Here is a 23,957-nt window from a genome sequence, read left to right as displayed (position 1 = left end):
GAGGAAACGTACTCATTACGCCTTCAGTGCTAATGCACAACCAACAAAATCCACGGCATACAGTTCATAAACTATCAGGCAAACTATTCTGAAACTACAGTACACGATCCTTTGAAAAAGACTGAGTATGTAAGACACGAAAATGTTTGAGTATTCCATACTTAAAACAGAGCAAAACATGCTTGTTCGAATTTCGACGTGTGACTCTTTATCGAAACAAATTGTGGAAGCTCCTCTTATGAAACGACTAATTACAGTAGATGAGGAGTGGATAATATACACTAATGGTTACAAGGAAAAGATTATGGCGTAAGCCAAACGAACCTCCGTTAGTCATATCGAGAGGGGAACTACATTTCTCCAAAACAATGCTTTGTGTATAATGATACTACAAAGAAATTCTATAGTATAAATTGCTGCCACCAAATGAATGATAATGATATTCCCAAATGACAATTATAAAGCATAAATAGATACAATGGGCCCAAAATGGACTAATCGTTGAGTTGTTGTCTTCCAGCATGTCAGTTCTCAACCCCACTTTTCGGTGAACGTGAGACAATAACTTATTGAATATGGCTGTGTTCTGGCGCCTTTTAAAGAGAACACCAAATTAAATTTTCCTAAAATCCTAACCTAATTAAAATTAAGCATTGCGTTGTGTTTAAAATGACCGAAAATACCCTCGTGTGATGACTGGTGAGACTCATGAGTTATGATTAAATAAAACATACAATTCGTTAAATTCAATAAAGCATGACATTTATTTACCAAGAGAAATCAACTAAATATTAAATTAACGAAATAATTTTGAAACGTCTTCAGAAAAAAATTATATTTCGACCCGTGTGAAATCAAAACAAAAAAAAAATAGGATACATATAATATAAGATTGCACTTAGGATAGCATATAGTTTTAATATTTCACCGTAATGTCTTTCTATTGCGCTTTATTACTTTAATAGTTGAATTATCTTAATAAAGGTTATTTGATAACTTTTAGTAGAACAAACTATAACATATTGAACATAAAAATCAATTACAGATGAAAAACAACTTTTAACAAAATTTCTTGGAGGAATCCCCACTCAACTGAATTAATATAAGAAGTAATGTCTTAACGTACCAATTTAGCACTAATTTGATTCTTTAGTAAATATTACTTAATCTAGATTTTAATTCTACTATTTGGATAACCTAAATTTTTCCTTAAACATCTTATCATTTAACATGGAAAGAACTCCATAGGGACTGGATAGAACAGCAATTCTCTTAAACTGATCAAAATTAGCTAGGCTAATCCTAAATTTCTCTTAACTTGGTAAAGAATAAATTTTACACTTTAATATGGTGGAAAAGCTTCACTATTAACCCTGAATAGATTTTAACCAAACAGAAATAAAATTTTAACTTATCTTGCATCTTCGGAAAAAGTACAAATTATTTCTTCAAAAGCCGACTGAGATGGATGTTGAGATCCAAGTAGCAAAACGTGGAGAAACACAGTCAGATAGTGTTGATTTAACGGTGGAGATTAATCAGATGCGGTTGATTCTCTGAGGAAATTCCTCCCCGCTGGCACTGAAGATTAAAGGGAATGAACAATCCCGCAGTCTTCATGATTAGATGGAATGAAGAAGTTGACCTTACTTAGGACAGCAGCCGGATGAAGAAAACGAGCATCTCCACTAAAACAAGATGGGTCGAGAACTTGGCTGACATTTTATTTTCGATGATAAAGGGGATAAATGACAAATTTAAGTCGCATCAGACGGCTTCAGGGCATAAGAGCCCTTACAAATTCGTCGCTAACATTTTCAGCCCCCCAAGTAGGAGTTAAATAGTATCGAACAACAGCAAATCTGAAGCCGAGAGAGAAGAGACAAAATCATGGCTTGCAGCTCCTTGTAAACGTGATAAGACTGCCACATTGGCTAACATACGCCGAAATTGTGGGAAAAAACCAAGTTGTTACCAACACCGCCTTACGCTATGTAAAATTTCTCCTTTTCCCACGACATTAAACTAAACTCAAATTTAAACATCGCCAAATTCACGCCAAGCCTGGAACAGCTGCAAGGTCGAGATGGCAAGCATAAACGCTCCCCGCCGGAAATCGTGGGCAAGGAACCCAAATCATGGAACTGAAGACCAGAACTTCGGTCATAGCCAAACAACTGCGTCGGTTCCAGGGCCATAAGTGGGATCTAAATCCTTACATCCAAAAAGTATTATTTAAGACAGTTATAGAGAAGATAGTTTCCTACTGTGCTGCGATATGGGCCTTTCCCATGAATGGAAGAAAGGCTAGACTCCACTCCACAATACAAAGGCCATTCGCACTCAATATCACGAAGGCATATCGCACCTCCTCCACGGACGCAATAAACTTATTAGCAGGCCTGCTTCCTCTCCACATCAGAATAGAAGAAGCAGCAGTACTGCGAACCATAAAACAACTCAAACGCCCCGCTGTCTTTGACGACTTTACTTACATCCCGAATGACTACGAAACACTAGTCCTCAAATCACACGTCCACCCTGTTCAGAAAGGACTTGGCATCCATATTAACACTCTTGGCACCGACACAGGACAGTTTAGGAACATGGTCATTTATACAGATTGCTCCAAGAGATTAATGATCAGGTCGGGTGCGCCTACGTGGCCATGCAAGCTGGAGTTACTGTAACAGAATGGAAAGGGAAGCTGCGTGAACACAATAGTTTGTTTCAAGGAGAAGCTGTGGCCATAGCTCAAGCCATCCGCTATGCGCTCAATCAAAATCTTTATACAGCCTCCATCATAACTGACCGTCTCTCCTCTCCCCACGTTATTAGCAACCTGGAACATTCCTCGGCCATAATCACTGAAATTCAAATTGATCTACGTGAGTACCAAAATAGGAACATCAGAATAGGTTGGGTGAAGGCCAACTCCGGCCATGACGGAAATGAAACGGCGGACAGCCTTGCTAAAGAGATTGCCACAGGAGAAGCACACACACCTGTCAACATTCCCACCTAAAAAAGTCACTCAGACTCAAAGCTACGGCACAATGACAGGAAGAGTGGGATTGCAGCACAACATTCACAACATTCGCAGGACGTACTGTCATATTGGTTATGTAGACCCGATGCGATTAGTCACCAACCCACAGCTGGTCAGGTATATTACCGGACACGTCCCATTTCCAGAGTACTTCCACAGATTTGGAATCAGTGCAACAGATAGATGCACACTCGGAGAAGTAGACACTCCGGAGTACTACCTTACCAGCTGCCCACTCACCACTGGAACGCGCATCAGAATCCCTATCACAAATCAACACTCTTTCCGGACGTTTCTAGTGAAACAACGACATCTAACAATTAAGATTAGTAAGATGATGGAAAAACTGTCCGAACTGGATAAAGACCTCTGCCAAGTAGTATAGTATTATCTTAAAACTTAAGAGTACTGGGTCTTTCCATTCAAATGAGTCATGTAATGTGTCTGATAATATTACGTTTGTATTCAGTGAATATGAATTCATCATACATGAGAATAATTCAATGTATTGTTGCGTGCGTACGGGTTCGTTATGAAATGAATGCACAAGTCCGATGAAAAATGAACAAAAATTTATTATTATCACAACAAAAATGCTTAAATTTTCTCAAATTATCATGCAGTATTACAATATCTCACAGTAGTTATCTTTTAACTACTCAAATATCCAATAGAACGTAATTCAAAACAGCTAAAGAACGCTAATCTGCGAATTCGCTACAATCAACAAGAGCAGTTTTCTAAACAACAACAAACTAAACAAGCAACTAACTACAAACTGAGATGTTTTCCTCCTTTTATAAGATTTTAAAATCACGCGATAGAATTTTCCAGTACTTTCTCGAAATCAAAAAGAGATATTTATTTATTTAATGCACGGGCTCTTGTATTTTCAATTTTCCGGCTTAGCTTTCTTTTAATATTCGTCACGCGCTGCACTGCGCGAGAAATAAAACCATTTAATTTATAATTGAACTAACATTAGCTTTTTTAAATACCAAATTCGTAACAGTATGTTTATATGCAGATGTAATGTACTCAAGTATAATGTAATGTACTCAAAGATGAACGTAATCAAATATAAATTCCTTATATATGTGAAATTTCAACTCATATTTATATGTAGATGCAATGTACTCAAAGTATAATGTGTATGCAATGTATCTCTCATGTATGCTTATTTACTTATCTATACATATGTATTTAGTATTACCATGTATGTGTTACGTATATCTAATAGGTGACTCTACCTATCCAAGTGTACTCTTCATAATTATAATACGCGTAACGCGTATCAGTGCGCAATGTGCACCACTGTATCTACTTACCCAGGAATATGTATATATTTATATTTCTGTAACTGCAATATGTATTTAATGAGGCGACCTCATAATACCTAGGTCACTTCATTATAAACATAACGTATTATTTTTTCGTTGCAGTATAAGTACGAATATGATAAGACGGTATTTACTACTGGACACGGACTTTGAAGTGATGCTGTTTGGATAATGTAACTCCCCAGCAACATTCGAATGCTTCATGGAGACTGCGCGGACAGGTCTTTCTAACGAAGCCTGTCTGACATGCCTAGATGACATCATCATCGCCGGGCAAATTTTGAAATGCATTTGTAAAATATTAGAAAGCTTCTTTAAAATCTGGAGGAAGCCAATGTAATGCTAAGTAAAGCCAAATGAAAATTATTCAGACAGATAGCGATTTACCTCGGATATCCCTTGTCATCTCTGTGTGTAGAAAGGTTTTTTAGAAACTAGAGGAAGCCAGTTATGTACTGCCAAATGAAAATTATTCAGAAAGAAAGCGACTTACCTTGAACATGTCTTATTTATTTACCTCTGTATGTGTATTGTGTATCCAATGTAGGAGACTTATTTATCCAATTCATTATAAGCATCATGCGTACTTACTCATCTATGCATACGTTTAATAAATATATTTTTTCCTATATACCCCTGTATGTGTAATGTATATCCCATGTATATGACATACTCAATAAGCTGTATAATATACTCAATATACAAGCTGTATATAACACACTCAATACGCAATGCAAATTCAATGTGTATCTAATAACAATGTGTACCTATACCCAATGTGTATCTAAAAGCGTATTGTATTTAATAACGTATGTGTAATTACTCATCCATCTGTATATTTTTAATCTATCTACCACTGCATGTGTAATGCGTTTCCAATGTAGGTGACCTTATTTATATAAGGCAAAATCTTCAATTATTATTCAATGCATACCAAATGTATGTGTACATTATATCCATATATATGTATTTATTTATCTACCCCAGTGTGTGTAATGTGTATCTAATAGATGACTATGCATATACAAGTCAACTCTATATAATAATTATATGTGTTGTAAGGATCTTAAGTTTTACTAACGTTTATTTTATTTTAAATCTTTACTATCACTTCTTATTTTCTACTTCCGGCCAGAATTATAAGCGTGAAGGAGTTTATGCAAAGTTGTCTGGCGAACGCCAAGTATTTAAGTGTGGCCTTTTTGCCAAGCAGGAGAGAGGAAGCCGTGAGTTCGAAGCAGGCCGCTTACCTTAGAAGTTACGCAGTTGCTACTTTGCCTTCCAGGCCAGAGGTTTTAATCCTCTTGATAAATTAAACGTATTGTAGTGTTCACAGTCTCTGTGCTACATACGCTTCCTGTTATTATAAGGCCAATCTTATTCTAAAGTTAAATTAGAGTTTAGTTTTATTTTGATATCTTTTAAGTTAGACCCCGAGTGGAGGGTCAATGTATTCCGAAGTACGGAAGTCATTGTATATAAAGAAAAAATAAAGGGTTTTGTATACCCTTCGTCTGTATCCTGTCTACTTACTACAATTAGTGAACATAGCTTTAGTAAGCTCTCTGTTCTAGTCAGGTCATTGTATGTTTCCGAAGAAGGTAAGAAGAAACATTGAACCTGATAGTGGCGCCCGACGAAGAATAACCATGGCCGAGTTTCAAGAAGAACCTGTGCTGCCTGCAGAAACAGCTCAGAATCCAGAAATGCCAGCTGCCGCCCTGGAAGGATTTGGGTATATTGTCCAGACCATGCGCGCTTCGATGAAACCAGAAGCAACGTTTAATGGACACTCACAGGTAACCAGTTTTTTGGAAAAATTGGATGACCACTTCATGCTCTACCCCGTGCACGAGTTTCAAAAAGTTACCTTAGCTACCAGCGCTTTGAGGGGCCAAGCGCTTAACTGGGTCAAATGTATCGGCAGAAGTCTCTTGGGTCAAGCAGGAAGTCCCACCTATACCTACGAAAATTTCAAGACTGCCCTACTAAAAGCCTTCCCTGTTGTAAGGGATCGTGCGAAATTAGAAACAGAACTTTTCAGTATATATCAACAAAGAATGGAAAACCTCTCCAGGTTTATTTTAAGAAAAATTCATGTTTTCAAGCTCTTGTATGGAAACCGTCCGGATCCTGAAATAATTCAAGTGATTTTGCCGAGGTTACTACCCCAAGTGCAAGACTTTATTGAATTGAGAAATCCGACTACACTGGAAAAATTATTTGAGCTAGCAATCCAGTTTGAAAGTAGAAGAACGGCGGCCGTCGAAAGAAGACGCCAATATCAACAGCGAAACCAATTTGGTACGCCAAGACTACAGCAAACTCAAGCACATGGCTACGGAGAAAAAGCGAATCAGTGGGCAAGGAAACCCGAGCATTCAAAAACAGCCGGCGAACGTCGACAGTTCAATAGCAACCCAGGAAAAAAGTCTCAAGGCCAGTGGAGAAAGAAGGAAAGCACCGAAAGAAAAAATAATTTAAACTAAAACGGATTTCTGCTGACGAGAGGGTGCGGAAATCCGAAGGCCACGAAAACCCCTCTTCCTACAAGTTAAATACAGTAATGGTGAAAAATTTAACTCTTCCGAAGATTGAAGTCTTGGTAAATAATATCCCGGCCACCGCACTCCTGGATACCGGCGCGCAGTGTTCCTGTGTGGCAGAAGTCTTTTTTAGAAAGTATTTTCGCAAATACCGCATATATAATGCGGATAATACAACAGTATTAGCGGCGCAAGGAGAACAATGTAAGTGCGTAGGTAAAGTACCTTTGTACATCCGTATCAAGGACGAACAAGTAAAGGTGATGTTTTTTATAGTAAAGAATTTGCAAGCACACTTAATACTAGGAATAGACTTTCTTTCAGACGCACAAGCTACACTGGATTTTAATGAAGCGTCTCTTAAGCTGACGATGAAACCAGTGTGTGTAGAAAAGGTTGAACCGCCAAGGGTAAATCTCGACCACCTGCCTAATGACGAGCAAGATAGAATCCGACAAGTGGTAAGTGAATTTGCTTCCTTATTTAGTGATATTCCAGGATTTACCCAGGTTACTAACCATAGTATTGACACCGGAGATGCATTGCCGGTTCGTCAAAAACCATACCGGTATGATAAGAATAAGGAAAAAATTATAGAATGGCATATTACCGATATGCTACGTAAAAAGATCGTAACGCCTATCTCAAGTAGTTATGCTAGTCCGGTGGTTTTATGTAAGAAAAATAATGATTATCCTTTGGAGCATCCAAAAAGGTGGAGATTCGCTATTGATTACCGTAAATTAAATTCCATAACGAAATATCCGGTATATCCGTTACCGATTATAGAAGAAATTTTAAGGAACATAAAATCAACCAAATTTATGACAACTTTAGACTTAACGAATGGTTATTTTCAAATAGGGATCAGGCCTGAGGACGTGCCTAAGACTGCTTTTATAACCAAGTCTGGCACTTATGCATTTTTGCGAATGCCGTTTGGCCTTTCAGGCGCCCCAGCAACATTTCAGCGATGCATGGACATTGTGTTAAGACCTGTTCTCGGAAAGTCCACATTTATCTATTTAGACGATATCATTATTACTAGTGATAATCTAGACCAACATGTACAGGATTTAAGACAGGTGTTTTCTTTATTAAATGAGGCCGGTCTAAAAGTTAATGTCGAAAAATGCAAATTTGCAGCCCCTGAATTAAAATATTTAGGTTACAAAATATCTTAGAAAGGGATCGAGACAGATGAATCAAAAATAATCGCTGTACAAAAGTATCCGACTCCAAACACGGCAAAGAAGCTCTCTTCTTTTCTAGGACTTTGTTCATATTATAGGTCCTTTATAAAAGATTTTGCGGCTATCGCTGAGCCATTGTTAAAATTAAAAAGGAAAAAGGCAAGATTCTCGTGGACGGCCGAAGCCAATAGTGCTTTCGAAAAATTAAAACAAGCATTAACGCAAGCCCCTGTGTTGAAATTTCCTGAAAAGGATGAAAATTTAGAAATTTCAGCGGATGCTTCGGATTATGCGGTAGGAGCGGTACTCTCGCAAAATCAGCAGCCAGTAGCATTTTTTAGCCGAACTTTAAATCAAACACAAAGAAACTATTCCGCGACCGAGAGAGAGGCACTTGCAGTTCTGTTAGCAGTGCAAAAGTTCCGAGTCTATTTTGGAAAGGCGCCGATAACAGTATATTCTGATCATGCGGCGGTAACTAGATTGTACTCTGGAAAAAATTTATCCCCAAGGTTAATAAGATGGGCACTCAAGCTGCAAGAATATAATCTGGTAATCAAGCATACCCCCGGAAAGGAAAATATCGTAGCAGATGCCCTGTCACGAATTAAATTAGACGAACAGGGTAATACCGTAAAAGTTGCAATGCTGACAGCGTGTACAATAAATTCCCGAGAAACTGTAATAACCGAACTGGGTAAGGATCCTGAGTTTGGAAGTATTTATGAGTATTTGAAGGATCCTGAAAATTTTAGCCACCAAGATATTGTGGCGATAAGAAATAGGGCGGCCCATTACGAACTAATAGATGGTCTATTATTTTATACAAAAACTACGAATTCCAACAACGAATTTCGACCTGTTATCCCAGCTAGTCTTAGATTAAATATCCTGCAAGAGCTCCATGACAGCCCTTTAGCTTCTCATGCTGGTATTCGAAAAACTACTCAACGCGTACGCGAGGCAGTCTACTTTCCTGAACTGCAAAAGTTAACAAGGGCGTATGTCCAGTCCTGCCCAACATGTCAAGCCGTTAATTATATTAATTTCCGCCCGGCCGGGTTTCTAAATAGTATTAAATCCGAATTTCCAAATGAAATAATCGGTATCGATTTATTGGGCCCTTTCCCAAAAAGTCAGTTAAACAAAAGTCGCTATCTCCTTGTTATAGTTGATCATTTTAGTAAATGGACCGAAATTGTTCCCTTAAAACGAGCCTCCGCGAAATTAGTTACCGATTCTATTTTAAATAAATATATTTTAAAATACGGGGCGCCCCTAAAAGTTATATCGGATAATGGTCCTCAATTTGTAAGTAATATATTTGAAGACATGTGCCAAAAACTGGGCATACGTCATTTAAAAATGGTCCCGTATCGGCCGCAATCAAATATAGCGGAACGGGTCAACAGAAATATAGTGAAAATTATCCGTAGTTATGTTAAAAATTTTCATAAAAGCTGGGATAACTATGTCAATGAATTTGCTTTCGCCCTTACGACCGCAAAACATGATACAACGGGAAAAACTCCTGCTGAGTTATTTCTAGGCAGAAAGATTATAACACCGTTAGATAAACTATTTTATGTGCAACAAAGAGCCCCAGAATTTAAAATGGGTGATATAGAAAAACTAATAAAAGAAGCAAAAAAAGAATACAGAAGTAGCACAAAGAAAACAAAAATTGTATTATGACTTGAAACGACGGGGAGTAACTTATAAAGTAGGGGATGAAGTACTAAAAATTAAGCATTCACTTTCTTCAGCACCAGAAGATAAAACTGCCAAATTTTTCCCACGCTTTGAAGGACCATATGTTATAGAAAAAATAACTCACGCTGTTGTAGTATTAAAGGCAAGAAATGGTGAAACCTGTTCCGCAAACATTGACCAGATAAAACCATTCTATGACCGTAATAAAATGCAAATCTTTTCAGATCTTTTGCAGGATCCGGTACGGCAGACACCGCAGGTACAAGTTCCAGAGGTGGGAAAACGACAAGTACAAGGGCAAGCCAATGAGAGACAGAAGCAAGTGAAAAGAAAATTGCCCCGCGGAAAAATTGAAGGTACAAAGAAAAAGAAGCCGTTCCACCGTCCAAAAAACAGAGTTCACGAACACCCCCAGAATGAAGAAGGGAGAAGGACGACGTATGTGGAAAAGACCGGGAGAAAGGACGGCAACTATAACCCGGCTGTGAAACGGAAGATTGACTCATCCGACAGAACTCTCCGCAGCAAAAGTCGCCGAACTGTGGAAGGGCCATCAGCGGCGGAGGAAAAAGTACAAGAAAAATTTGAACGGCCAACAACGAGGTCCAAGCAGGATCACGACAGAAGTTTCCCGGTTCCACCAAGACCAGCTGCCTTCAAACGGCCAAGACCACAAGCAGAGGACAGAAGGAAGATGTTCAAGGGTGGCCGTAGTGGTGAAAAACGGAAGCTTCCAGAGGAAAGCACTGAAGGGCGAGCCCGTACAAGAAGGAGGATCAACCAAGCTACGGTCTGCAGCACCTTTAAAGACTGGGCCCAGAAAAGGATGTCTGAATATTACAAAGATAAGTAAAATTTTGTGTTACTTTACAAACTTAAGTTAATCTTTCATTCTTACTGCAAGTGGCAGATTTGAAGAAGTTTTACCTCATGCGAGGTCTACCTTTATCGTCAAAAGGGCGAGAAATGAGTTGTGACCGATTTTCTTATTATGTTTTTCAATTACTCGCGCGTAAAACTAAAGTTGATGTATAATAGCGTTGTATAAAGACTTAAATATTGTATAAATTTTATTTAAAACATTCTAACAAGAAAGAAGTTTTAGTCTGAAAGACTTTTTGAAATGTAGTATTATTTCAATGTAGAAAGAATTGGCACTTGCTTTGAAAAGAATAGAAGTTAACAATGTACTACTAATGTATGTTTTCAAATGTGTAAAATTAACGGCATCTTGATATGTTCTTGTATACATGTGAACTGTTATTTTGAATGTTTAGAAATAACGTGATATGGTAAAAGTGAAAGTAATGTTAAAAAATTTGTTATTCGTGTGACTGTAAAGATTAAATCATGGTGAATATGTGTTAAAGGTTGAATGATGTAGTTAGGCTCTCTGACGCTACACTTTAGAGTTAGCCACTTTCAGAATAGTACCTCAGGGTCTAGAGTTGAAATTAGGGTGTGTTAAGAGGTCTCGTATGTTGAATTTTAAAACGTTAGTGTTTTGATTGTAGGAGGAAGTGTTGAACACATAGACAGAAACACATTCGTGTTTGGTGTTTTTACAACACATGTCAGAGAGCACGGGGAGAGATAATTAAAATAGTCATGAATGAAATAAGAATGTTAAGAAAAGTATATTCTATATGTTATTTGCAATGTCATTCTGTAACATTTCATTAAACTAGTTTTCCTTCCAGATCTCTGGAAGGAACCAGAATTGAATAAAGCTCCTGTTTTGATGCAGTACAGATGAAAAAGAAAAAAGATTGTTGTATATTCCGGGAGCTGCTATTGTAACAAATTTCTTTCTTTTAAAATTTTCTAGTTTCTAGCTAAGTTATGTTTGTAAAAGTTTGGCCTCGCGTTAGTTTCTAGAGCTAAAAGTTTTCAACAAGGTCGTTTTAGACCTCAGTTTCAAACTAATTAACTCTGGCGGGAAGTATGTAAGGATCTTAAGTTTTACTAACGTTTATTTTATTTTAAATCTTTACTATCACTTCTTATTTTCTACTTCCGGCCAGAATTATAAGCGTGAAGGAGTTTATGCAAAGTTGTCTGGCGAACGCCAAGTATTTAAGTGTGGCCTTTTTGCCAAGCAGGAGAGAGGAAGCCGTGAGTTCGAAGCAGGCCGCTTACCTTAGAAGTTACGCAGTTGCTACTTTGCTTTCCAGGCCAGAGGTTTTAATCCTCTTGATAAATTAAACGTATTGTAGTGTTCACAGTCTCTGTGCTACATACGCTTCCTGTTATTATAAGGCCAATCTTATTCTAAAGTTAAATTAGAGTTTAGTTTTATTTTGATATCTTTTAAGTTAGACCCCGAGTGGAGGGTCATTGTATTCCGAAGTACGGAAGTCATTGTATATAAAGAAAAAAATAAAGGGTTTTGTATACCCTTCGTCTGTATCCTGTCTACTTACTACAATTAGTGAACATAGCTTTAGTAAGCTCTCTGTTCTAGTCAGGTCATTGTATGTTTCCGAAGAAGGTAAGAAGAAACATTGAACCTGATAGTGTAACGTGTATCAAAGCGCAACGTGTGTAATAACTTACTAACCTAGGTTGTATACAATACACTCAATGCGCAATGCATATTCAATGTGTATCGAACGTATGCGTACGCACTTATCCATGCAAATGTATACCCCTGTATGTATATCTAATATAGGTAACTTTATTTATCCAAGTCAAAACATTATAACCTTCATTATATGTTTCTAATTATGCGTGCTTACTCAATTATGTTTATGAATTAATTTAATTACCGCAATCAGTGTAACGTCTGGATGTACTATATACTTAATGCATAATGCGTCTCCAACATGCATTTAATGTATGCATATTTATTTATCCCTGTATCAGTATTTCTTTACTTATTTATGCATGTATAATGTTAGTGTAATCCAAGTTATAGGTGATTTTATATATCCAAGACAAATCACTATGATCATAACATTTTGCGAAGAGTACTGTATTCTCTACTATGTACTAATGTATCCTGAACCGCATAATGTTATATATTTACCCTGTATTATATTAAATAGCTACTGCATATATATGTAATGTATATAATCATTTTTATATTACGCGTATCTCAATATACAGTGTTCATATTTCTGTGCATATTTTAAATGTACTTCAAGGTATATTTTAAGCAAGTCATATATTGTCAAAGTGTTATTCAACGTAACAATATGTATAACTATAATTTGTGCGGGTAATTATAATTGTCACCGTAGGAAATCTTGTAATATGTATCTTGAACGACGTATAAGACCCTGTATTTATAAATATAATGAATGCATACTAAATCGGCGAGGTGCCAGTGTGCCCCCTTCTTGACATTCTGTGGCTGTTCTAGTTAATGGTGGACGTAGTGCTGTACTGATTAACCAGTATGGTAGAGGCACAGTGCCCACGTCCCCCGTTACTTGTACTTGTTAAAAACTGCTTTCTATCGTTTTTTTACAATTCAGCCCCCCACTACTTTTCACTCAATGAGAACTGAACATTTTCGTTAAATAATAACTATATCTCAAAATCTCTTAAGAATTAAGGAGCTAATTTTTCTGCTTCTGGTGATATAAATTAATGATGGTTAAACTTACTATAAATAGTTAAGTACTATAAAATCAAGTTTATTACTTAGAAATTCACCAGATTCCATTGTGTGTTTCAGCGCGATTACAAGTAACGAGTGAATAAAACTTACCAAATCTTTCGTACAAAAATCCCGATTGAAATTAAGCAGAATAGAGCAGTTATTAAATAAAATACACGTTGATTAGCATAAATTTTGAATACTAATAAATTAAATTTTTAATGAGTTGTAATTTAAATAATTAAGTGAATTTGCTACACAACAGCTTGGAGATTTTGTATCACGCTTTATATTCAATAGACCTTTTCTCCTCAGATTTTGCCTTCAGGTCACTGACAAATTTTCTAAATGGTTTGTAGTTCACTTCTTTGAAGACTGTCAAGCAACACCTTGATAACATCTTTACGAGTACATCTGATGAACTTTTTTTTAAAAATCTGATGTGTACACCACATGACTTTCTTGTACGGAATATTAAATTATAAGAATTTTTTCTTGCATTTCATTTAAACTTATTGGATTGAATTAAATCTACTTCGCCGACAGCGCATAAACCACAATAGAATAAATGAATTCTTTAAAATTCAGTCTATTTGTTTACCATAGCGACATTCTGGCGCTAGGCTCACTTAACAGTATTGCAGCTTCCGTAACAGGCAACTTCTCATAAGCGTTAGCTGATCAAACAGCCAGCATTTCGCATCAAAATATGCAAGATAATGCAGAAACTGGAGGAATTGGAAACAGATTTGTGCAGTGTGGAGTAGTTCCCCGTCAAGCTCTCTTCTCTCTCTCTCTTTCTCTCTCTTTTTAGTCCAAAGGGATTTGAATCCCGAAGGACTATTAGTTTCGTTTTGGCATTTTGCGTCGGACTCATAAATGTCGGTTCACTTTTCAAACTGTTGCCACAAAATGTTAGAGTCCTGCATTATATTTGAAGAAATTAAATACTAAAAAATCTGCATAAATGTATGTATATTTCTCGTATTGTGATAAAACAACGGTACATAGAGTCATCGAATTTTGAATAACGTAATCCTCCAACGAATATGAGCATGTGGAAGACCAAATTTGAAATTTGAAATTTGTTTTATGATCGATTTCCTATTTTTTAAAACTTTGACGAATTTTTGATTAACAAACTCAAGGATTTCAAAGCGAGCAATGGCAACGTTGTGCAGAAAAACATTTTTATCTCCAGCGCGTGAGTCTCTGTATCGGAAATTCTAAAGATATGCTCGTTTTAAAACTATTTTGCGATATTGCTGTTGCACTGGATCTTATGGTTTAAGTGCGAGGAACATGATATTTAATAAAGAAAGGTAACACACAAAATGTTAAAAAACGCCCTTTTGGACGTAATTTAAAATCTGAAACATTTCAGATTTTGTTTTAATTATTTTTTTATTTTTATTGTATATATATTATGAAACATGTATGTATTACGGCCCACTGTATATATTATGAAACATGTATGTACTATGGCCAATGAAAATTATTATGAACTATGTATGTATTATATAACAGGCTCAATATATTATGAACTATGTAAGCAACTAACTATGTACTATGTAAGTATGTATATGAATGAACTATTTAAGCAAGTATTATGAAAGATCTATGTATTATGAACTACTTGTATATAAGCATGTACTATGAACTATGTAACTATGTAAGCATATATTATGAACTATGTAACTATAAGCATATGTTATGAACTATGTAAGCATGTATAGAGGACCAATGTATGCCCTTATAGGCCCCATGAGATGTTGCCCCGGATAATTGCGGAACCTGGACTAGACCCGAATAGTCTTAGTAAGCCACACAGCTGTCCAGATTCTGCTCTCAACTCAACTCAACTCACTTAACAGTATTATATTTCGTTCATATTATAACTCAGAATGCACAAATTTATATCATTTAAAGAATTGTCTTATCGTTGCCACATGTTCTATTCAAATACTATAATAAAGCTAGAACGATGTATAAAAGATGTCGTGAACATTGTGAGTTTAAGAGAAAATAATGAGCGGTTTGTTAAAATTTAGATCAGATGAAAGATCTTTTAATATATAGCATTTTAATACTATTTAGCACAGTGTAATAAGTTCATTTTACAGTACGCAACATCCTCAAAAATGATCGTTACAACGCAATTCGATCATCCATCTTTTGAACAACAATCTCTCTCGTTGCCATTCCGTAACAGAGAAACTTACCTCTCATGGAGTTCGATAGTGGCGCGACATTCTCCCCACCTTGAGTTTGGGGATACAAATTCAAAACAGTAAAATAATGATAATACATACATACAATTTTGAGATAACAATAACGTGCATAATAATAATAGAAATATTTCAAAATATTAGAATGCAAATTGAAATCAATATTTTAGAGTTCAAACACAGAAAGTTCAAAAGTTTGTTTAGAAGCTTTTTATTTTATCTTCTCTTTTGTTAACTGAAGAACGAAGGAAACCCAGATACTCCCTTTTAAACCTTCGTTTTAGATTTTCACGAACCTTTCGAATATGTCTCCATCTCAAAACATATTAGTCTTTTCAATTTGATCCAAATCAGGAACATCATTAATGGAATGTCCTGAAGAAACATTGAGGGGGTCAAGGTCTTCAGATCTTGTTCCTCGGATATGTAAGTTAACGGTTTGCTGTTCATGATAGATTCGCATTCACAGACGAGAGTCTGCAATTCCTCGTAAGACAAACAGGAGCGTCCAAGATTTTTTCTCAAAAGATCTTTCAAAATCCCAATCAAGCGTTCCCAGAAGCCTCCCCACCATGAAGAGGAGGGTGGGTTAAACTTCCAACGAATTTCGTTGAATCTAAATTCACTTTCAATTGTAGTCCAATCTAATTGTTTCAGAGCATTATTTAGTCCTGTAAAATTAGTACCATTGTCTGAATACATCACAGAAATTCGTCCTCTTCTGGCTATAAACCTACGCATAGCTTGGATGAAGTCATTGGTACTCAGTGAAAATATTAGCTCAAGATGGACAGCTCTAAATACGGCGCAAGTAAAAAATACTATCCACACCTTTTGTTTAGATTTAGTCAACAGAGGTCCAGCTATATATACACCTGATACTTGAAAAACTGCTGCTACTTCTGTTCGGTCTTTTGGAAGAGGCGGAAAAGGTACCTCAAGATGTTTTACCTTTTGCCTTTTACATGTTAAGCATTCTTTGATAACACTCCGGACATTTCTTTTCCCTTTCACTATCAAAATCTTTCCCGTAAAATAGTCAGTAGAGTTAATGTCCCAGCATGCTTGTTAGCAATATGTTCTTGGGCTATAAATCTTCTCACTGCCAGGTGTTTCGATGGTAGAATTATTGGAGAAATAAAATCTTTCGATTCTTCCTCATTTATCAATCTGGACTTCAATCGTAAAATTCCTTCTTCATCTTCAAATATTAGAAGACCTTTCAAATTTTTTCGTGTTTCTTCGTTGGAGTAACATTCCTTTTGTATTACACAGAAAATAGTCCTTTGTGCATTTAACAATTCTTCATTTTGAAGTTCCTTACATTTTCTTAAGTCCTTGGCCTTTGGTTGAAAAAACAGTATCCAAGCCATAACCCTAATGATCTTTGAAAAATCTAGAGAATCTTCTGGCTAACTGTAATGGAATTGGCTCTAGCTCTGTGTTACTAGCAGAGATGACTGACTTTCGTTTCTCTATCTCTACTTCTTTTTCGTTAATATTTACAGCTGACTTTGGCCACTGCTCCTTCGGATTCTTCAACCAGGCTGGCCCTTGCCACCACTTGCGTTTCTGAAGTTGCCTAGGTCCACAACCTCTTGACAAAATGTCTGCTGGATTCTGGTCAGTTGAAATATGGAACCAATCTTCCGAAATTGTCAATTTTCTAATTTCACTTATTCTGTTTGTAACGAATACCGACCACTGTTCTCGACGAGTTGTCCACACAAGAACTGTGGAAGAATCTGTCCAAAAGTAAGTCTTGATGTTGGGAAGTTTTAGAGCTTGCTTCACAGAACTAAACGGCCTAGCACCTATGGTAGCAGCCATTAGTTCAAGTCGTGGTATAGTAATAGTCTTCGTTGGAGTTATTCGTGATTTGGCTTGAAGTAATTGAACAGTCACTGAACCCATACTGGATTCACTTCTTAAGAAAATGCATGCCTCATAAGCTGTCTTGCTGGCATCGACAAAAGTATGGATACTTAAATTGGATTCCTTCATCACACCTAACCATCTTGGAATTTTTATATTTTTGAGGTATTTCAGTTGTTTTCCCCATTTGAAAAAATTCTTCTTTATTTCATCATTCACTTCACCATCCCATGATTCTTTGCTCTTCCAAGCGACCTGCAGCAAAATCTTAGGCTGAATCATAACAGGTGCAAAGAAACCTATGGGATCAAATACTCGACTAACTAGTGAAAGCATTTTCCTTTTAGTTACTTTTTCTCTTTCATCAAATTTCAAAAATTCGGTGTCTATTTCCAAGGTATCTAAATCTTTGTCCCAAACCAGTCCTAATACCGGTGATGTTTTACTTTCTGAAAATGCAGGAATGCCAGAACTTTCCCATCCTCTGAGATCAAACATTCCTTCTTTCATTACATTAGTTGCAGATTCGATGAATATTTCTAGTTCGTCATTATTTTGTACACTAGTTACGCAATTATCGACATAAAAACTATCTTGTAATTTTTTAAGAAATTCTTCAGAATATTTTTCTTTCCACGTTTCTTTGGATAAATGATGGTCAATAACCGCCATCAGCAAAAATGGACTACAAGTAATGCCAAATACCACACGGGTGTGACGAAATGTCTTCACTCTACCATCATCACCATACCAAAGAAATCGTAAAAAATCTCGATCTCTTTCATTTAGAGATATCTGTAAAAAAGCTCTTCTGATGTCTGAAATCACACCAATTTCATGTAAGCGAAATATTGCTAGAATAGACGGAATAGTTTCAATCAAATTAATTCCAGTCTCTAAGCAATCATTTAGAGATGGCTGATTAGAAAGCTTTGCCGAAGCATCAAAAACGGGTCTAATTTTCATGGAAGATAGTGAGGACGTTTCCTTAATGACTGGACGATGTGGGAGGTAATGAACAACGGGTAAAGACAACTCCTTTTGGGGAACTTCTTCAATCACTCCTTCCTGCAGCCATTCAAGACTTCATGATACCTTTCATGATATCCGATTTTTTCCAACTTCTTCGTAGTAGATTCGAGTCTTTTCAAAGATAGGTCATAATTGTCAGGTAAGACTGCATGCTCAATCTTCCAAGGCATATCAACCTCGTATCTACCATTTTCTAATTGACGAACTGTTTCTAGGAAATGAACCATAATAGCTCTTCTTGACTCTTCTTTAGTTTTTTGTTCAACAGGATCTCGGATACCCAATAATTCTAAGTCCCACAACGATGAAATAGGCAGGTCTTCTTGAGATAACATAGAAACTATAGTCATATTTACATTGTGCTGATGTTCGGATTGAGGTACTTTACCCATCAAAGTCCAATCCAATTTTGTTTCTATAGCCACTAAACTTGTTCTTAGTTCTTCTCGTTTGCCAGTAAATAACTTCCCTGCAACGTCTGCCCCTAACAGTACTTCAATAGGGCCTGGATTCCCTTGGGTATCGGTTAAGCGTATTCCCTTATTTCCTAATTCGCGAATCCAAGAACCGTATCTTATGCTTGAAATATCATTACAAATAACATCATGGTCTACAGCATCTAATTTACACGAATATTTACCATCAAGGCTACTCAAATAAATCTTGTAACATTGATGTTTATAAATTTCAGTTTTCTTTCCACCAAATAAAGAGTGACTAAATTCTTCCTCCCATTGCAAGTCAAAACCCATTTCTTCTGCAGTAGACTTTAAAACATAACTTTTTGAGCTACCCGTATCAATCATTAATCTAACTTTACGCCTTTTATTCTTACCCTCTATGTTCACAACTAGGGTCTGAAGGAAAACTTCATTCGTAGCACGCGAATGCAAAGAATCGATTGTTTTCTCTTTTTTCTCATCATTTTCCTGGTTATGCATTTCACTAGACTTATTACATTCAAGACTAGGACAAAAAAATTTCAAATGCCTTTTTGAACAAATCTGACACTTAACACTTGATCGACACTGGTTACTGAGGTGACCTTTAACCAAGCATATTCTGCATAAACCTTTCTTTTTTACCGCAGACATTTTTTCATCTAACGGAATATAAAACGCCTTTTTACAATTACGCGTTTCATGATCTTTTAAACAAAACGAACAAGAAGGTATTGCTTCATGATTCATCAAATCCGACGCGGAAGGAATATTTTGGCTAGTTGCCGAGTGCTTACGATCAGACTTAGAAAAAATATCCGCTCTGCTTAATTTTATTTTTTCTTCTGACTGAACTTCGCTTTTCAGAAATTCAATTATTGCATCAAGACTCGAAATGTTTCGTTCAGATTTAGTAATTTTTCGTTGTCTTTCAAACGATCGCATTACGTGAATAGGAATAGCACTTTCCACAAGAGGATATAAAATTGTTCCACACTAATCAGTCGTTACACCAAGACTGCTCAGGGCTCTAAGTTGTGTTGAAAGTTTGTTATACAAACTACTCAGAGAATCCTGCTTCCTTTTCGCTGCGTTATCCAAAACAAGTTTTATTAACTCTCGAACATAAAAATCAATTAAAAGTTCTTTACGCCCATATCTCTCAGTAAGGCTTTCTATAGCCAAAGGATAATTGTCGTTCGTCACCGGAAAAGATTCTACAATATCTCTAGCTTCTGATTTAATTTTTGTTGACTGTATCAAATAATGGAATTTGTCTGCATTCGTTAAGTTATTATTTTCATGTATGTTTTTAAACTGATTCCAAAACGTAAGCCAATTTTTTAAATCACCTGCGAACTTATAAAGTTCTACTTTCGGTAGGCGTTGGCACAAAGTTTTACATGTATTTTCATCAGTAACTAATTTCTGACTACTCTCTGACGATGTATTTTGGATTTCGTTTAATTTACTCTTAATATTATCGAGAAATCTTTCCGATTTTAACTGTATCCTAACAGCCTTCTCTCGATAGTCCTCTGTTATTTCAAATTCTGTTTCGAATTCTTTATCATCAGTTATAGTATCTAAGTAAGCACCGTGCGTCAATTCTAATGTTTCTGCCTTTTTCTTGAACAAATAAAAGCACATTTCTGCTTCTTCATAATCAACATTATCATCATTTAAAAGATCATCTAGTCTTTTATATGCTTTAGTAAAAGCTGAACGTTGCGCAGTTTTGTTTCTTTTCATCACTTCCATTTTGTCTTAAGTTTAAAATATTCAGATAAAAATTAGGCAAGAAAAGTATTTTAAACTTCAGTAAAACAATAATCAATAACTTCAAAACGGAAGTATAAGGTAATCAACTTACCCTATCTATTCTTTCATCAGACATGTTTCCAACAAACACGCCCACCCGAGGGCGCCAGAAATGTCGTGAACATTGTGAGTTTAAGAGAAAATAATGAGCGGTTTGTTAAAATTTAGATCAGATGAAAGATCTTTTAATATATAGCATTTTAATACTATTTAGCACAGTGTAATAAGTTCATTTTACAGTACGCAACATCCTCAAAAATGATCGTTACAACGCAGTTCGATCATCCATCTTTTGAACAACAATCTCTCTCGTTGCCATTCCGTAACAGAGAAACTTACCTCTCATGGAGTTCGATACTGGCGCGACAAAAGAAATTGAGCAAATAAAACAAAAAAGAAACAGTTTTTCACAGACTATTGAATATTTCTCATTCAATTAATTCAGTTTTCAATTCGCAACAAGGCAAAAATACATACAAACTCAAGATATCTGTATTAAAAATTACGAAGTGAATCTTAAACACTTATTTCCTCGAAAAAATTCCAGAAAAGATTAAGCATGATTTAATTGGCAATAATAAATGAAGGCGTTATCTTTGTTGTTGCGAAGCTAAGTTTCTTTAGATTGGCAACAAATCCACTATTCTGCTGTAAACAAGCAATGGGCGACATCAAAAAAATTATCAGGCTTAGCGGCACTTAAACAACTTTAAAATTGTTGATAATTCTAAATATATTGCATACAGATTTACTAAAGGCGGAAGATAAGAACAACATAATTCAATCATTTTTAAAGCAAAAAATGCACAATTTACAAACGTATAAGAGTAAAGAAATTGAGATCACTGAGCCGGGTAACAGAGTGGATATATATATAAATATATTTATATACGTTAGGTGCAGCCGATTGCAACCAAAATACGAGGTGCACATCTACATGTTATAGCAGTCCTATATTACGAAATTTCAACGTTCTGAGGCTACTCGTTTTTGAGTTATGCGAGATACGTACTTACGTACTTACATGCCTTCGTACAGCCGCCACGAAAAATTCTATTCAGAATTCATTTTGAAGCAGCTTTATAATTTTTTTTTAGGAAAAGAGCCTTTTATTCTGTCCTTACGTACAGATATCACGCAAAACAATCGTTAAATTGGATTCGATAGCGGTCAAATTGGATATTTTCGTTGAAATATGCTGACTGAAACTTTTCGCGATTACCATACTTCATTTTTACTTCGTACAAGGAAGTAAAAATGATGCTAGCTACCGGAAAGATGGAAAATGTCATAGAATAAAATAATGATTATGTGATTCAATGACATTCTTTCATGTTTTTGTACTGCTTTATTAATAATTATTATTAAAAACGCAGACCTTTCCGGATGTATATACAGTAAGACCCCGCTTAACGCTGTTTCGTTTAGCGCTGTTTCGGTTTAGCGCTCTTTTATTTCAACCCGGGGATTCTCCGAAATTGTGCGCAGCGCTAGGTTTCCAAATAACATATCCGAAACAGTGTAGTTGTGTTTCTTGCTTTGTGGACGCATTTTTATCATTTGAAACATTTGTTGACATTATTGTAAGTTTAAATTTGTATAATACTATAACGATTAATACAGTGACAAATATTATGATCTTTAGTTTTTATCATGGGTGATAATAAAAAACAAGAAAAGAAAGCAACCAGAAAAAGCATTTCACTGGAAACTCAAATGCAAGTGATTAGAAGATTAGATTCTGGTGAACGTCAATCTCAAATTAGTGTTGCATTGATTTTGGCAACTTCAACAATAAGGACAATTCTTAAAAATAAAGAAAAAATACTGTCATCGGCAACTGCAACTACGTCAAGCTCTGCAACTAGAATTACCCGTTCTAGAAATAACATTATAGAGGAAATGGGAAAACGACTGTCTATATGGATTGACGACGAAATTGAACGCAATATGCCATTAAGCCAATCTGTCATAATGCCTTCTTGACAAAAAGGCAAAAAATTGGAAACCCAGAATAGACTGAATGATCTGACTGAGAATTTTATTTGTTTTTAAAAGTATATGCGTTTATATTGTTTTTATTTTTGTAAGAAATAAATGTTTGATTTTATTTTTATTATAAAAACATTATTAAATTTAATGCCTAACCATTTTTTACCCGTCTTCCCCTAACCCCATTATTTACATGTTAAGATAGCCTTGCTTAGCGCTGTTTCGCATTACGCTCTACTTCGATGGAACGTATCCCCCGCGTTAAGCGGGGTCTTACTGTACCTATATTTATATGTATATGGAAAATCGTTGTTTAAAAAAACTTTCAAATACCATTATTTTCGCTATAAAATATAAATTAAATAATTAACGTTGATTAAAAAATATTTTCGATTTTACTTCGTTAAAAGAAAAAAAAAATCAGATTAAAAAAAAAAAAAATTATTCGTGCAGTAATTTTCATGTTATTTCAGTGCTATTTGCTATTTATCAGAAAAGTAATTTTTACTCTTTTCATTTGAAAACAATACACATATTAATTTTCTGAATAGGGAAAGATATGATTATAAATATTACAAAACCTATGTTATAATTTAATATAGTTCACTTTCTGCAATATGAAAGTATCGAGATGCAGAGTTAAAGGATATACAGTTAAAGGAGATACAGTGAAGCGTTTTTGTTGTGGCAGCCCACATTATAAAAACGAAAGTTGTATTTATTTAAATGCAAATGAAAAGAAAGAATTATTAAATAAATAGTGATGCTGATTTTTTATGTTTAGATAGAAACAATAGAATAATTGGCTTTGTTAGATAAAAAAAAACTTATTCAATAGGCAGGTACAATATTATATTATTTATGTTTTAAAAATCCTCTAATTAAATGAAAGTAATTCAGGGGAGGGGAAAGCTACGAAAATCATTTCTAATCACACCGTCAAAGGGAAAAAAATTCACTTCTGCAGTTACGCAAATAATTGACAAACAAACAAGTAAAGCAATTTCCCGCATTTTTTATGGCTGAGCTCAAAGGTCGTATATAAAACGGAATGTTTTGAAATCTCTCTCTTCGCTGCGCGTGGGGAAAAAATGTTTATTTCTATATTCCAGCCTTCGAAGCCA

Source organism: Stegodyphus dumicola, chromosome 3 (genome assembly GCF_044657685.1).
Source record: "Stegodyphus dumicola isolate Sdum_Otavi_A_Nest chromosome 3, ASM4465768v1".
NCBI classification, from domain to species: Eukaryota; Metazoa; Arthropoda; class Arachnida; order Araneae; family Eresidae; genus Stegodyphus; species Stegodyphus dumicola.
This window is presented reverse-complemented; position numbering follows the sequence as displayed.